Source organism: Tupaia chinensis, unplaced genomic scaffold (assembly GCF_000334495.1).
Source record: "Tupaia chinensis unplaced genomic scaffold, TupChi_1.0 Scaffold000147_1, whole genome shotgun sequence".
NCBI classification, from domain to species: Eukaryota; Metazoa; Chordata; class Mammalia; order Scandentia; family Tupaiidae; genus Tupaia; species Tupaia belangeri.
In genome coordinates, this window is record NW_006159617.1 from 1,073,862 (window position 1) to 1,089,505 (window position 15,644).

The 15,644-nt window shown below is 44.3% G+C and overlaps 1 pseudogene; it reads left to right on the plus strand.

The window, feature by feature from the left end:
* Positions 1–2,661: 2,661 nt before the first annotated feature.
* LOC102494577 (mitochondrial inner membrane protease subunit 1 pseudogene) lies at positions 2,662–3,364 on the plus strand (annotated as a pseudogene).
* The last annotated feature ends 12,280 nt before the right edge of the window (positions 3,365–15,644 follow it).

Consider the following 15,644-nt stretch of genomic DNA (forward strand, 5'->3'; position numbering starts at 1 on the left):
AGCAAGATCTTTATGCTGAGTTCTACCTTCAGCCTCAGGCAACCCAAGGGTACCCCTGTACAAACCATACTCAGGGAGTTTTCAGATATTAACATGGAATCTTTCCATGTTAATGAAAGATGCTCTGCAGAGCATTGTATTTTACTGCATCACCATCTGCTCTCCTCCCATTAAATTTTTATAAACAAGCCTCAGACATTCCTTAGAGAAAGGGATCATATGTTTTCATTTAGGAGAATAAGTATTTAAAATGCAAGTTAAATAAGTTAAAATGCAAATTACTAGGCTGGTCCCATAGTCTAGTGGTTAAGGGAGTCAGATCCCTCATGGCAGGCCATGGTTTAATATCTCGGCCCCGACTGCTTGAAAATATGTTACATGTGTCTATGCCTGTGCCCCAAACTTGACAGGATAGAGAAATGGAGGTGAAGGGATTGTGATATGACCATATCCCATCGGGGGATACTTTCTCCCTCTCTTTCTGTTTCTCTTACTTTTCTCATGAGTAAATGTACCCTCTCACAATGAAAAAACAAAAAAACAAAGGAAGGAAAGGAGGGAGGTAGGGAAGGAGAGGGTAAGGGAGAAAAGGAGAGAGGAAGGAGGAAAGGAAAGGAAGAAGGAAAGAAAATAGAAGTTACCATTTAAGGATTTTTGAATCCTAACACTGAATATGTTTACCATTTTTCTTTTAATTCTGTCCCCTGAGGTAAGTGATCATAATCTTGATTGTTGGATTTATCTCCAGCAAATCACTTCAGTAGAAAACTGAAGAGTAATTAAATTTGACTTGGCTGTTTATACAATTAAAGCATTCAAAGAAAAGATGCAACTGAGATTAAAAAAAAAGTCCTCATTATTTTGTGCAAATTTGTTGATTTGACTCTTACCTGTGCTCTACAGTCAGAACATCGAAAAGTAGATTGAACTTGTGTGTATGTGTAAATTCAGTACAATCCTGCTTATGGTTCATTTTATTTGTCAAGGTAACAGGGTCACAGAATGCCTAGCTACCTGGCTAAAACATCATGTCTGGGTGTGCCTGTGAGAGTGTTTCTGAAGGAGATTACTGTTGGAACATGTTTCTTTCTGCACTCTCAGAACTCCTGGTTCTCAGGCCTCCAGAGTGAGACGAGAACCTCCATCATAGACTCTCTACCTCTTAGACCTTCAAACTGCACCACCCAGTTTCTTGGGATTCCAATTTGCAGACAGCCAGTTCTGGGACTTCTTAGGCTCCGTAATTGCATAAGCCAATGCCTTGTAATACATCTCTCTCTCTCTCTCTAGGGCACATGCATATGTATATATAGATATTGATATAGATTTCAATTTACTTTTTATCATATATATATATATATATATAAAATCATACACACACAAATAAATACATAAATATATATTTTGTGTATATAAAATCTCCTTCTGATTTTGTTTCTCTGGGCAACCCTGAGTAATATATGAATGCCCATAAGGATTTTGGTCAAATCCAATTAAAATTATAAGATCATTTTAGAGTAACTAACTAGGTTTTTCAGGAAGATAAGAATCAGTTTACCAAAGAAAATTGAAAATAAAATATGTGTCTTGAGATGAGACTAGCCACACTATATCTAAATATTAAAATGTTTTATAAAGCTATGAAAATTAAAACAAGGCACTAGTGAAGGAGGAAAAATATATATATGCCATAGAATAGATAGCTCTGAAGTTAATTTAGTTCCACATTAAGAATTTCCCTGTGACATCTCTAGAGAGAAAGAACAATTCATTAACTTGTATAAGAATAAGGAGATAGAAATTTAAGGGAAATAAAGTAATAGGTTCAAACTTTTTAAGTATTCTTTTTTGATATCTACACAAACAAGATAATCAAAAGATCTGTGAACTTTAAAATTTTTTAAAGGATGACTTCCTAAGCTAAAAGTCCTTTAAAGAAGTCATAAAATTAAAAACCTAGTGGTGAGATTACAAAAAAATTAAAACAATTCTCTTTGTTAAAAAATGTAGCATGACGGGCAAACAGACTGAGTTTAGTGAAGCCAGCTGGGTCCCATATAACAGACTGCATGGTCTGAGTCTTGAACCTGGTGGCGTGGAAAACACACTGGGCATATGTGCATACCTGACCAAAATCCCAAGAGGAGAATGAAAGTGATGGTATTGTGGTCTGGTTATCACCTCTGGGAGGTAATTTCTCACACTTGTCTTCTCTCTCTGTCTGTCTCCAGCAAGCACAAGTGCCCTATAGCAAAAGCTAATATGTGTGTGTATGTACACACACACACACACACACACATATATATCTATACATATACATATGTGTATATATATATAGCATCAGGACTTAGAAAACAAAACAGAAGGGAAGAGCAAGCTGGCTCAGTGCCACTAGTTCATAATCCCAGGTACTTGGGAGGTGAATTGAAGCAGGTGACTCATGAAGGTGAGGCCAGCCAGGGGAACAGTCTCAAACCCTGTCTCAGAGACACAGACAAAACACAAACAAAAATCAAACAACAGATCAGAAAAAATTACACTTAGAAAATATGGCTAAAAGAACATCGCTACAAAATTCATTGTTTTATGGGACTTCAGTGCGGCCCAGGTGAGGAAGGGCCACCTGTGAGCCGGGGGGGCGTGCTCCTGGCATCGTTGGGGCCGGAGGAATCCTGAAGCCATGGACCACCTATGCATGGTTTGAGAGACACTTTGTGTTTTATTCTGGAAGCCCTGCAACTACCCTAAAAATTGATGTATTCTAGAACGGACCTATGGCCAAATGGTGGCAGAGCCTACATAGAACTATGCTTCGTGGTGTTCTGGGAAAAACCCTTTGACTTGTCGGCTATACCATTCAGTATGGCTGTATAGCTCACTGTGCTTTTGAATATGTTGGTGGTGTTGTCATGTGTTCTGGACTATCAATGGAGCCTACAATTCAAAATTCAGATATTGTCTTTGCAGAAAATCTTAGCCGGCATTTTTATGGTATCCAAAGAGGTGACATCGTGATTGCAAAAAGCCCGAGTGACCCAAAATCAAACATTTGCAAAAGAGTCATTGGTTTGGAAGGAGACAAAATCCACACCACTAGCTCGTCAAATTTCTTTAAAAGCCATAATTATGTACCAATGGGTCATGTTTGGTTAGAAGGTGATAATCTACAGAATTCTACAGACTCCAGGTTCTATGGACCTATTCCACATGGACTTATCAGAGGACGAATTTTCTTTAAGATTTGGCCTCTCAGTGATTTTGGCTTTCTATGTGACAGCCCTAATGGACACAGATTTTCTGATGATTAGCAAGGATTTATTCTTTTGACTTGATTACTGTCTCCTTTTCAAGTGAATTTATTATCGACATTAAAACCACGTACTTATCAATAAAAAATTCATTGTTTTATTATTATAGTAGCAAGACACAATATTTTCACATTCATTGATGAACTTTTTCTGTCTATGATCTTGATTCAGGTCATTGCAATTAATCTTTCTAAACCCATTTATATTAGGACATTTACTTTTTCTTGTTGTTTTTGCTATAGGACATGTATATTCCAAGGAGAGAGACAAACAGAGGAAAAGTGAAAAATCACCTCTGAGGGGGGGATAGCCATACCACAATCCTCTGCTCTCTCTGATTTGGGGCATGTATAAATATGTACCTGGCATGTATTTCAGACTGCTGTATCCAAGACTCGAACTACTCAATTGACCATGTGGGATCTAGCTGCCTTAACTACCATGCCACTAGCTACACCAGGACATTTCCTTTTTACAGAGACACAGTGACTCTCTGTCACTATTCATCTATTTCTGTAATCCAAATGATTTCAGTATAACCTTCATTAAATTCCCACATTCATATATCATACGGACTCTGTACTTATTTAATAATTTTCTTTAAATCAATTGTTTGCTTAAATAAATTTTCCTTTGTTCTAACTGATAATTCATGTGAAATAAGAAATGTCATATAAAATAAATTTACAATACATGATAATAAACATTTTAAAACAACCATTTATGTGCACTGGAAAATTCACCTATGCTGTCATGCTGAATCATATGTGTTATTTTGGCTATGCTATGGTGCCTAGCTGCTTAGTCAAACACTAGTCTAGGTGTTACTGGGAAGGTTAATTTTAAATGTGATTACCATAAAAAATATAGCCTTTGAGTAAACAGATGACCCTCCATCATAGGAGTGGGCCTAACTGGATCACTTGAGGGACTTAACAAAAAAGACTAAGGACCCCAAAGAGGAAGGAATTCTGCCCTCCAGATTGCCTTCATATTCAAGACTGCAACATCAACTCTTGCCACAATCTCCAGTCTGTCAGCCTAAAATACACATTTTTTTTTTTTAAATTGAGAGATAGTGCATGTACCCACCAGGGTGAGAAAGACAAAGAGAGAAAGAGAGAAGATGGAAAGCATCCATTTCACGGGGAGTGGTCACACCTTCTCCAACATTCCTCTCCTCTATTGGCATTTCTTTTTATTATGATTTTCTTCTTTACATTAAATGATTTACCATCTCCCTAGCACAAAATATGGTTTTTCAGAATCTGCATGCAGTACGTGACAATCAAGTCAAAGATATTACCACATACATCCCTTTGAACAGAGAACTTCACATTCTTGGATCTGTTAAGCATTTCTTCCCTGAGCCCCCCTCCCCCACCTTCTACTATCCTCTCCCCTCCTTTACAGTCTCTGGCATCAACCCTTGTCCTCCCTACTATTATATCATTGGAGTTCTCCACTTCTGACATAGAATGCAGACATTTTATATAAATGGAATGGGGATACACAGTGTTTATTTTTCATTATTTCAATATTTCAGTTAGTATTAAGTCTTCTTTATTTATCAACTCCAAGTCAAATGATGGGGTTCTACCATTTCTATAGCTGAGTAGTATTCCATAGTGTATGTGTGCCATATTTCTTCAATACTGTCATCAGTTTGGGGGCACTGAGGTTGATTCCATGTCTTAGCAATTGTGAATAATGCTAAAATAAGCATGGATGTGTAGGTATTTTTCCAACTGAGAATGTTCCTATCCCTTGTGTAAATATCAAGGAGTGCCTTCATGGTCAAGACAGTAACATTAACTCCTGTCAGAATTTTCAGCCTGCTAGCCTGCCAGCCTGCCAGCCTGCACTGCCCATTTTTATTTTGAATCGTAGGAGTGCACATGTGTTTGCTCACTGTGGGTTGGGGAGTGGAAACAGAGAGAGAGAGAGTTATAAAGTGGAAAGGACCCCCTGCCTGCCTGGCAACAGTTATACTGCAATCTCTTCTCTATTTTGGGATTTTAGACATGCACTGGGCCTTCTTTTCAAGCTGCCAGATCTGAGACTCCAACCATGTTGTCGGCCATATGAGATCCACCCTACTTATCCACCAGTCAGAGGCTGGCCCCATGGCATATTTTAATTCAGCAGTTTCCACATAGCAATGCCCTCCTTGCTCTGACTCCTGTATTCACAACTGACTTAGCAGTGCTCACTTTGCTATATTCAGTCTGGTCCCCTCCTTTCATGATCTGTGCTCTGCATTCTGAGCAGAATGTCTTGGTTTGCCAGGCCTCCCCAGATGCTTTGCCTTCAAGGCCTGCATTAATCAGCACAGGAGGAAATAAGTGAGAAATAAAGGTGAAATAAGAACTCACATTCAGAAATAATGTAAAGTTAGCACTAGAAAGTAAGGTTTCATCTCAAGTACCAAGACTAATTTGTTGTGGATATCTAGAACATTTGAAGAAAGATACTGAGGCTTTGTCAGAAAGGATTCAGTGATCTATTAGTGGCATCTAACTTGAGAAGAGAGGGACAGGTCAAGGTGATAATACATTTGCTGCGTATTGGCAACCCCTGGTTTAGATATTAAGGAAAGTAACTATGATGATTTTTTTCTTCAGTCCTTCCCAATGCCTATTCAAACAAGTTTGTTCTTTTTCTTCTTTCTCCTTCCTTCCTTCCTTCCTTCCTTCCTTCCTTCCTTCCTTCCTCTTCCTTCCTTCCTTCCTCTTCCTTCCTTTCTCTTCCTTCTTTTCTTTCTTTCTTTCTTTCTTTCTTTCTTTCTTTCTTTCTTTCTTTCTTTCTTTCTTTCTTTCTTTCTTTTTCTTTCTTTCTTTCTTTCTTTCTTTCTTTCTTTCTTTCTTTCTTTCTTTCTTTCTTTCTTCTTTCTTTCTTTCTCTCTTTCTTTCTTTCTTCTTTTTTTCTCTTTCTTTCTCTCTGTTTCTCTTCTCTTTCTTGTTTTTTTTTTTTTTTTTAAGAGAGAATTTTTGATATAGGGTGCATGTGCTCACTGGAGAGACAGAGGCAGAGAGACAGAAAGCAAGACATCACCCCCCAGGGGGGATGGCCATGCCGCAATCCCTTCTTCTCCATTCTTCTCGTGGGATCTTGGGCATGCACGCACACGCACCCAGTGTGACTTTTAGGTTGCTTGGTCAGGGACTTGACCTATAGTCTATTACATGAAAGTCCAGTGACATAACCATTATGCCATCTGCTGGTCCTCAAAAAAAAAAAAAAAAGCCCTTTCTAATGCTTATTCAAAACCTGTTTCATATATGAATTGAAAAAAAAAAGTCCCAGATGACACAATGACACACGTATGTCAAGTCAACCAAGAACATTCAAACATGATAGTGAGAGAAGAGTACAGGCTCTACTGGCTTCCTAAACAGCCTCACTTTCCATGTGACACCAACTGGCAAAGCAGAATTAGGCAGTTGGGAGAGGGAGTGGAAGCTCAGAAGTCCCCAGCGTGCTGACTTGGCTGTTCTTTGGCCCTGCAGTCCAGTACCTGACCCTGAGGAATCTTTAAAAGCCCTCTTAGGAAACCACTGAAATCATGCAAATTCTCTTGCAATAACAAAAGTTGCAATGATCTCTTCCCATCCCTTGATAGCTGGAATAAGAACAGAAGGAACTCTTTGTAGCACACCAAGAACAGAATTTGACGTATTGATACCGATATTCCTGAAAATCAACCCAAAATTATTCTGACAGGTAATTGTTCTATGGCTGTTTCAATGGTTCTTTCAAATGTTCTGTAAGGTTTCAATTATTTATACAGTTGGATCAGGTTACTTTCATTCCTTTAAAATTTAAGCATTTCTTTCCAACAAGATATATATGATATAGCAAAGAGAAATCATAGATGTCAAGTGTTTTCAAGGAGTTCGAGCCTAATTCATTGCTAATGAGTGTACAGGAATATATTTAGAATAGGGTCAGCATTGTTCTGTAAAGGCCACATAGCAAATGTGTTCATCTCTGTGCGACCATTAATTTATTTTGGTACCACTACTGCACTCACTCAAGTTTGAGATGTAAATAAATTGTGATTGGTCAGTTACAGTAAGGCATTTCTGGAAAGGGTATAGAGGTGGGATGTTGCAAGAGAGGAAGGATACAGTGGGGTTAGATGAGGCCCATTTGGAGTAGAGCTTTTTAAATGTTGGTTACCTAAAAACTAGATGGTCTGCTTTGAAGAGAAAAAATTGAAGGCAAGAAGTTGCTGGATAGATAAATGGGAAAATTAAAGGCTCAGAGTTTAAAAATTGATGATTTAAAGGAGTGTGCTGGAATACTAGGAGAAGGAGGTGAAAGGGTAGAAGGTTCAACTGCATGACTCCAGGTGGCAGAGATATTCCTTGAGGTAAAGAATTCGAAGAGGGGACACTAGAGGAAATGGGAGACCATATTATTGGCTGGTTTGTCCACATGGACATTGGGGTCCTCCATTGATTCTCTGCTCTTTGTCCTTGCCAGAGCCTTCACAGAATCTGCATTCTTTCTGCAATACTAAGCTTCAGACACTGCAGGTCAATGACATAACCTTGGACTAGAAGACAGATGTATGGTGGGAGGGATTACCATGCACATCTGATTCATTTCTGTTTGTATTTTGACACCTCAAATTTAATATACAAATTGTTCTGGAAAAACTATCACAAGTGTTTGCTAGGAAACTCACTCTGTGTTTGAGTCCCAGTTAGTAAAACTGGCATCGCTATCCTATAGAGTCTTACTTTAAGAGTGAGCACATGGTACTCTCCGTCAAGAGGAGCATTCAATGGAGGTCCATGTGAGACTCCAGTGCATAGTCCAAGAATCACCTCTGATCACTAGCCACAGGTGAACATACTGGGAAAGGTGTACTATGGTTCCCCATAGCTCATGAAGCTCAAAGGTGGCACCTTTATCCTCATAGGTGAACTGCATGCACTGACAGAAGATCTTGAAAGATGTCATCAAGCATGACTGCAAGACAGGCCTCAAGATCACCTTCGCTAAAGAAAAAGATACCATGCCTGATGACTCCCTTGCAGATAGGATTTTAGTGCCTAAGGAACAGCCCCATGTGAACTTCTGCCAAAGTGGCATCTGTGAGCATAGCAGAGTCTTGACCAGCCTCAAGGAAGAGCTGCCTGGACCAGATGAGAAAATACAGAGCGGAACAGGGTCGTGATATGGGGGTGATGGGTCATCAACATTTATGCTATGAGCAAGGTCATTCTTTTCCCTCTTCATTTCCTTCTTCACTTCATACCCCCTCTAGGGCATCCTCCTTACTCTCAGCTTTATTTTACCCTCAGAGGTGGGTGACTGCTGGACAACATTCCCTCCTCTGATAGCTGGGAGAGTCTTTTGCTCTGCCAGAATGTCATCAATCCAGGCAGCTTGAAGAAAAACTGGGAGACATGAACCACTTTCCAAGGCAAAATTCCAACAGGAAATGTCAATGACAAGATCAAAATGTTTCCCTGACATATTAATCTGTCTCATATGACAGAATTTTTATCAGCACCTACGGTGTTCCTAGACCCCAGCCCAACCAGTCCCATATCCAATGTGATGATATATCCCAAACACTGCCTCTCAAGCTTCATTCACCTGTGTGATCTTCTGGTCACTGAAAACTTCTTCTGAAAAGTAAATAACATACTGTGTTTTGAACAATACTCCTGTCTTTGCCCCTCTCCTCAGATATGGAAGACTTGTTTTCATTGCTGCTGTAAAGGATACAAGTTGGTCAGTGAGGTGTAAGGTGCAGGCTGTCATTCAATGTCATTAGGCTGAGCAAGAGGTAATAAGCAGAACCCACCCTCTAATCCTCCCTAGGGAGGGAAGGGTTTTTGGTGATGCATCTCCTGGTGCACCAGGGACAGACGTGCTCTGGGCTTTCTGCTGGGAGTGAAGTACTCAGCGTTCACACCTGTACCTCTGCTAGGCAACAGCAGGTCCTTTTCTGCAATGATTGTGCTCATTTACTCACCTATCAGAGGTACATGAGAGTTTCCAGTTTCTCTTGACCCACTGCCCTTGGAAATGTCAAAATAAAATTTTTGCCATTTGCATGGGTAGGAAATGGTATCTTGTTTCTTAATTGGTATTTTCCTGATTACTTACCAGCTGAACACCTTTTCACTTTTTATGGTTTTTTGAATCTTCTCTTCAGAGAAGTGCCTACTCATGCTTTTTGCTCATTTTTCTCTAGACCCAGCTTTTCAGACAAAATAAAGAAACTACCCAGGGAAGTCCTGGGAGCTGTAGCTCAGTATAGTTCTGCAGAGCTGGAGGATGCTTCTGGGGTAGGAGGTACGCTGAGCCAGGGTCTGTGGAGAGTGAGAGCATAGAAGCAGAGCATGAACCAGGGAGGTGAGCACATCAGGCAGTAGCTTGTGCTCAGCTCCACATGCTGGCCCAATGCTGCCCACACCGGGTGAGTCGCTGTCCTCTGAAAATCACACTGCCATCCCTAGGCCTGGAGAACCACAGGGTGTGGAGATTAGAGGTAACTCAGAGGCCTGAGCAACAGTGGAGCCATCAGGAAGCCCAAGGAACCTCAGAATCTAGCGCCCAGAGCCCCAAGCCAGGAGTCCAGAGGAGAGCTGGGCCAAGAGACCTGAGCTGTGAAGTCTGGGTCTGGGTCTGGTGTTCCATCTTGCCCATTCACCCTCCAGCAAGCTCAACTCAGACTCCTCATCTTCCCTGCATGTGGCAAACACACCCTTGCCCAGACTTACAGACGTAGAGGCATGGGAGAGAGTCCCGTGTGCCCACCAAGTGTCTCAACAGTGCAGCTTTAGGTGCCTACCTTTCCCAAGGTCACAGTTGGCACTAGAGGCAGCACCCTTGGTCTCAGGCTTTAGCAAGTCTCCTGGCAACCCTTCAGGTCAGTCCTCTGGGTATGCAGCAGTGACCTGGGTGTGAACACCAGCATCTACTTCAAAGTGCAGGTGATGGCCCTCTACCTGGCCCACTTCATGGAGGCCATGGTGGGCAAATCAGTGACAGTGTTCGTGCAGGCACAAAAGAAGTCACTGTCTCCCCTGCAGACCATGGTGACTGTCACATGGGCAGTGTCACACTGTCTGAACTGCTCACCTTGCTGCTGGTCATGCCCATAAAGCTCTCCAGCTTCATCTGGCCGAAACACCTGTGGGCCCTCCACAACACCATCTACCATGGGTGCTACTTCCTGTGTGATTCCTGCACCTATGTCAGAGCTGTCAATGTGGCCAACCTGAGTGTGGCGCTACCTGGTCATCTGCCACCTCTTCAAGGCCAAGACCCTCATGTCCCACAGCTGCGCCAAGAAGTGCATCAGGGCCATCTGACTGGCCTCAGGACTGCCAGACATGCCTATGCTCTTCACCTTGGCCAGCAGAATGGTAGCTCTGGTGGCCAGCACCTTTGTGGCCTGGTGTACACACCCACCATCCACACTGCCACCATCATGGTTGTTGTCCAGCTGAGCAGCCTCTTTAAAAAGGGCCAGGAGGAACCAGGGACCAATTAGGCACCAAGTAAGGGTCTCTAGGAGTTCTTGGGGGTGCCCCTAGTAACACCTGAGCACTTCCAGTTCCTTTAGCACAATTGCATTTCCCAGAGGAGCCTGTTTTTAGGTACAGGGCCTGGGAGAGCTATCAGGAAATGTCCATTTCTGAGAGCCTGGGGAGCCAGCAGAGGTGCCCCAGGCAACCTGACCCCCTTTCCTCATCTTTCACTCCGGGTGGCTAGCCCTCAGCCCTCAGGTCATCTCCTCCTACTGAAAGAGGTTGGAAGGTCATGGGAGGCCTCAGGATGCTGCAAATTCCCTAAGACCAATGCTAACTCATGAGCACTGGCACCAGCCTCTGTAAAGGGAGAGAATTTCTTTCACTGGCTTCTCAAAAGGCTTTGCACTCCCAAGAGCACATCCCTCTTGCCTGTAGCAACCCTCAGACTGGTGCCCCTGATGCCCTCTGGTGGCCCTTTTCTAGCCCAGAATTGAGAGAGGAGCTGAACCCAATGCCACTGGGAGGGGGTCAGTTCCTAATTAGCCTCAATTTTTCCGTCTGTGAAAAGAAGAAATCAGGGAATTGACCTCAGAAGATAGAACATTCCCGAGAAAACTAGTGGGAAGTGTGGGCATGGTCTCTGACACCTCAAAGCACTCATAGGTACTTTGATTTTGATTGCCCTGTTGATGGTGGTGCTTTTGTTCCTGCTGGGAAGATTGTAAGGTATCTCATTGGTGAGGGATGGTGAGTGATTGGATCAAAAATTATAAGGGAGACCAGCAGTTAGTGTAATGGCTATGTCCCTGGACTCCCATGTAGTTGACTGTGATTTGAGTCCCAGACCTGGTGGCTTAAACTCATGCCGGGAGTGTGTGCATGCGTGCCCAAGATCCCGAGAGGAGAATGGAGGAGAAGGGATTGTGATGTGGCCATCTCCCCTGGGGGGTGATTTCTCACTTTCTGTCTCTGTCTTTCTATCTTCCTGGCAAGCGCATGCGCCCTACAGCAAAAACCTCTCCAAAAAAAAAAAAAAAAAAAGAGAGAGAGAGAGAGAGAGAGAGAGAAAGAAAAATGATAAGGAAGTGAACAAAGTCCCTCTGAGGGTCTTACAGAAGTGTCATGGGGACTAATTTGGAACACCTTTGGGAATCAGTTTGGAGGGTGTCTCCTGGCAGGGTTGGGTGTTCAGTGCTGGAAGGAAAGGCATGTCAGACACGAGCCCTGAAATGTGAGGAGGGTGTCCACAGCAGAGAGCAGATCAGAAGTGGCATTTCACACTATACTGTGGCTCTAGGACATGGTAGTCATGGAGGTGCAGGGTGTCCTTGCTGCTGAGGGGATAAACACAAGCAGAGGGTCAAGGGTGTGGGTAGGGTCTCTGTGTGTTCTGCTGAGCTGCAGGAGGGGCAGTGGTGGCTGTCCCCATCTGTTGGCCCTTCCTTGCTAGCCACCAGAAGCCTCCCAGCACAATCTCTGCAGCTTCCAGCAAAGCCCAACAGAGCATGTGCAGGCAGCCAGCTGGCAGCACAGGCAGAGGCTTCCTCCACCTGCCAGTCCCTGGGCCTGGAGTGACCTCCATGGGCTACCACTGAGCAGGTCATGGGGCAGAGTTAAACTCCCAGCCCCCACACTGCCTCTGCATAGAACTTGAGGCTACCGTGTCCCTCAGCATGAGGCTGCCTCTCCCAGAAACCACCGGCATCTGGAGCTGAGTTAAATAGTGAACAGGGAGAAATGCCTTCCTCCCTCCTCCGAGGTCTCCTTTGTCTTTTCACAAGCTCCTGTGTTTGATTGGCTCGGGGAAGAGGCTGAGGAAAGCATGAAGCATGGGGAGTTTGTTCTCCCCAACCAGTGTTGTGAGGTGAGAGTGGGGGCAGCAGTTACTCCACTGCCTTCGTTACGTTGGACGTGGCAGGTCAGGTCTGTGACCCACTGCCCATCCTAAGGGACAACCACCCAGTCCCCACCTCTTCCCAGCTCCCCTGGTCTCAGGGGTCAGGAGCATGGTGGCCGTTATAATCATCAACAACAAGCAACAAAGCAGAGGGTACGTGTGGACAGCCGCCTCAGCACCCCTCACCACCTCCTGATTACTGCAGCCCCTCTGTGGGGTCCATGGCATTGGGCCCTTAGCCTCAAGGTTATGCTTCCCAAAGTGCCATTTGTTTTTCATTTCTCCAGTGCTGCCAGGTCGACGTGGCCACATGCTGGTCGTTTGCTCACGGCAGTTGCCTGTTGAGCATCCACTGGGGTCCCAGTTCCACCCTGTACCCTAAGCTGTAACACTTGCTGACAGTTGGGGACAGGCTCCCCCTGTGCTTTGCACCCACAATGCTGGCTGACACACAGGTCAGGTGGGTCAGGTTCCCCCACTGTACCCTGCAGCCACAGCGCTGGCTGACACACAGGTCAGGCTCCCCCACCGTACCCTGCAGCCACAGCACTGGCCGGGTGTTTCCTCCCTCCCAGCTGCCTCTTTAGCACCCTTCAGGAACAGTTCCCACTTCTCTTTGAAGGACTTGTCTAAGCACTTAGGACTAGGTGATTGCAAGGGTGCTCTTTTGGTGCTGACAGTTCTCAGGGGGACTTATTGGGGTCCTGAATACAGCTACTCTGTTCCTGAAGAAAGCAGTCCCTGCAGGAGTGGCCTTGTCTCGCCCCTGTCCCCAGACTGCCATTCCCTGTGCTAGGAGAGGTTTCCTCGGTAAGGGTATTATGACCCCACGTGTCCTTCTGGGTGGTCTGGTAGATCTATCTGGGTGACCCTCTACTGTTTTCTAACAGTGACCTCCAGCCTGAGAGAGGCTGCACACTCTGTCTCTTTCATATTAGTGACATCAGGAAGAGGCCAGCATCAGCTAATCATAATGGCCTAAGAAGTCTTTCCATTCAGAGTGTCCCCAGCAGACCTGTTGCCTTCCACACCCATTAGTTAGGATTCCAGTTAGGACACCATGAGTCCATGGTTCTTTTTGTTTTGTTTTTAAGAATTATTTTATTTAAATTTATTTATTTATTTATTTAAATTTTGACCAGAGTGAGAGAGAGAGAGGGAAAGTGAGAAAACAAGCTGCCAGGTCTGGGACTCAAACTGCTGTCAGCCACGGGGGAGTCCTGCACCCCTACCCACCACGTCACCTGCTGGCCTGAGTCCATGGTTCTTAACAGCGAGGTACTTTGTAATAACATTTCTGAGCTATTAACATTTCAAATGATCATTGACAATCTCACATCTGGTGTCTTCTGAGTATGTGACCTGAGGTGGGGGCAGTAGAGGGGCCGGGAAGCTCCCAGGCTAGTAGCTGGATATGCTGCCAGGCTGTTTTCAGAGGCCTGAGACCTGGCCCCAGTGCCAGTAAGCAGAGGCATGGGATCTCCACGGGATCTCCAGAATTGTCCTACTCCACCTTTAGCACGGGTGCTCACACAGGGTGGCCATGCCCGTGAACCTAGACTCTAAGTCAGGTCTCTCTGCAGCTCAGTCCCGGTCCCAGTCTCCCTTCACCCAGTTACAGAGTGAGGGCACAGGAGTCTCTGACACCCACAGCCTAGTGTTCTGAGGCCTGGGAACCTGTGTGTACATGTACATGTGCACACACCGAGACCCAGACATGCTTAACTTGATAAAGAACACAGCTCAAAGTTCAGGCACACGTGTACCTCCCCAATGTCCTTGTCTGTGGAGTACGTTGGCAGCCATGTGACATGTAATTAGCAAGACAAGACAAGCTGTAGGAGGTCACGCTTGGAGCTCCCCTGCACACACTGAGCTGAGAGGGAGCCCTGTCCCAGAGGAGGCACATTCTCAGGTCGAGCCACCACCACCAGCAAATTTCTCATGTCCTGTTTCCTAAAACTTCCTGCGGTGCTCTCTCTCTCATCCTGTCCACTACTCCTGGGATGAGCCTCTTTGAGGCAGCTGTTTTCAGGATTCACAAAAGCCCAAAGAAAAACAGAATCTTGGATGAAATCCTTTCAAATTTTTTTTTTTTTAAGAGAGGTTTTTGCTATGGGGTGTGTACACTCACCGGAGAGAGAGAGACATAAGGTGAAGGCAAGAAATCACCCACCAGGGGGGATGACCATGTTGCAATCCCTTCTCCTCCATTCTCCTCTCAGGATTTTAGGAACACACACACACACACACACACACACGCCTGGTGTGAGTTTCAAGCTGCCAGGTCCAGGACTCTATCACTGTGGACGACCACAGTCCTGTGGGAGTCCCGTGACATAACCATTACACCATCTGCTGGTCCCCAAAACTGTATTTAAAAACAGTAACTATAAAATGTCTTTCAAACATTCACCCAACAAATATTTTATTTATTTTTGTTTATTTATTTATTTCCCTTTTTAACCTGTCAGTGTGCATGTGATCTCTGAAGAGAGACAGAAAGGGTAGGAGGGTGAGAAAACTCTCCTTAGGTGGTACAGGGACCACAATCTCATAACCTTCATTTCTGCTTGGAACTCTGGACAAACACATATGCGACCAGTGTGACTTCTAAGTCATCTTGTCTGGGACTTGGACCTTCCAGTAAGCCAAATTAATCCAACCACCCTGACCATAAGACCCTTGACTGGTCCAAGAAATATCTATTGAACTCATCTATGTAGTGTTCCCAGGTCTGTAGAAACATAACCAAAATAAAACGTTGTCTTTGTGTTCACAACAAAACCACTGTAATACGATGTGACAGAAACTACAAAGCAGGGACCAGCAGTTAGTGTAATGGCTATGTCTCTGGACTGCCTTGTCGTCAACTGCAGTACATGTCCCAGACTCGGTGGCTTAAACTCATGCTTGGGCACATGTGCATGTGTGCCC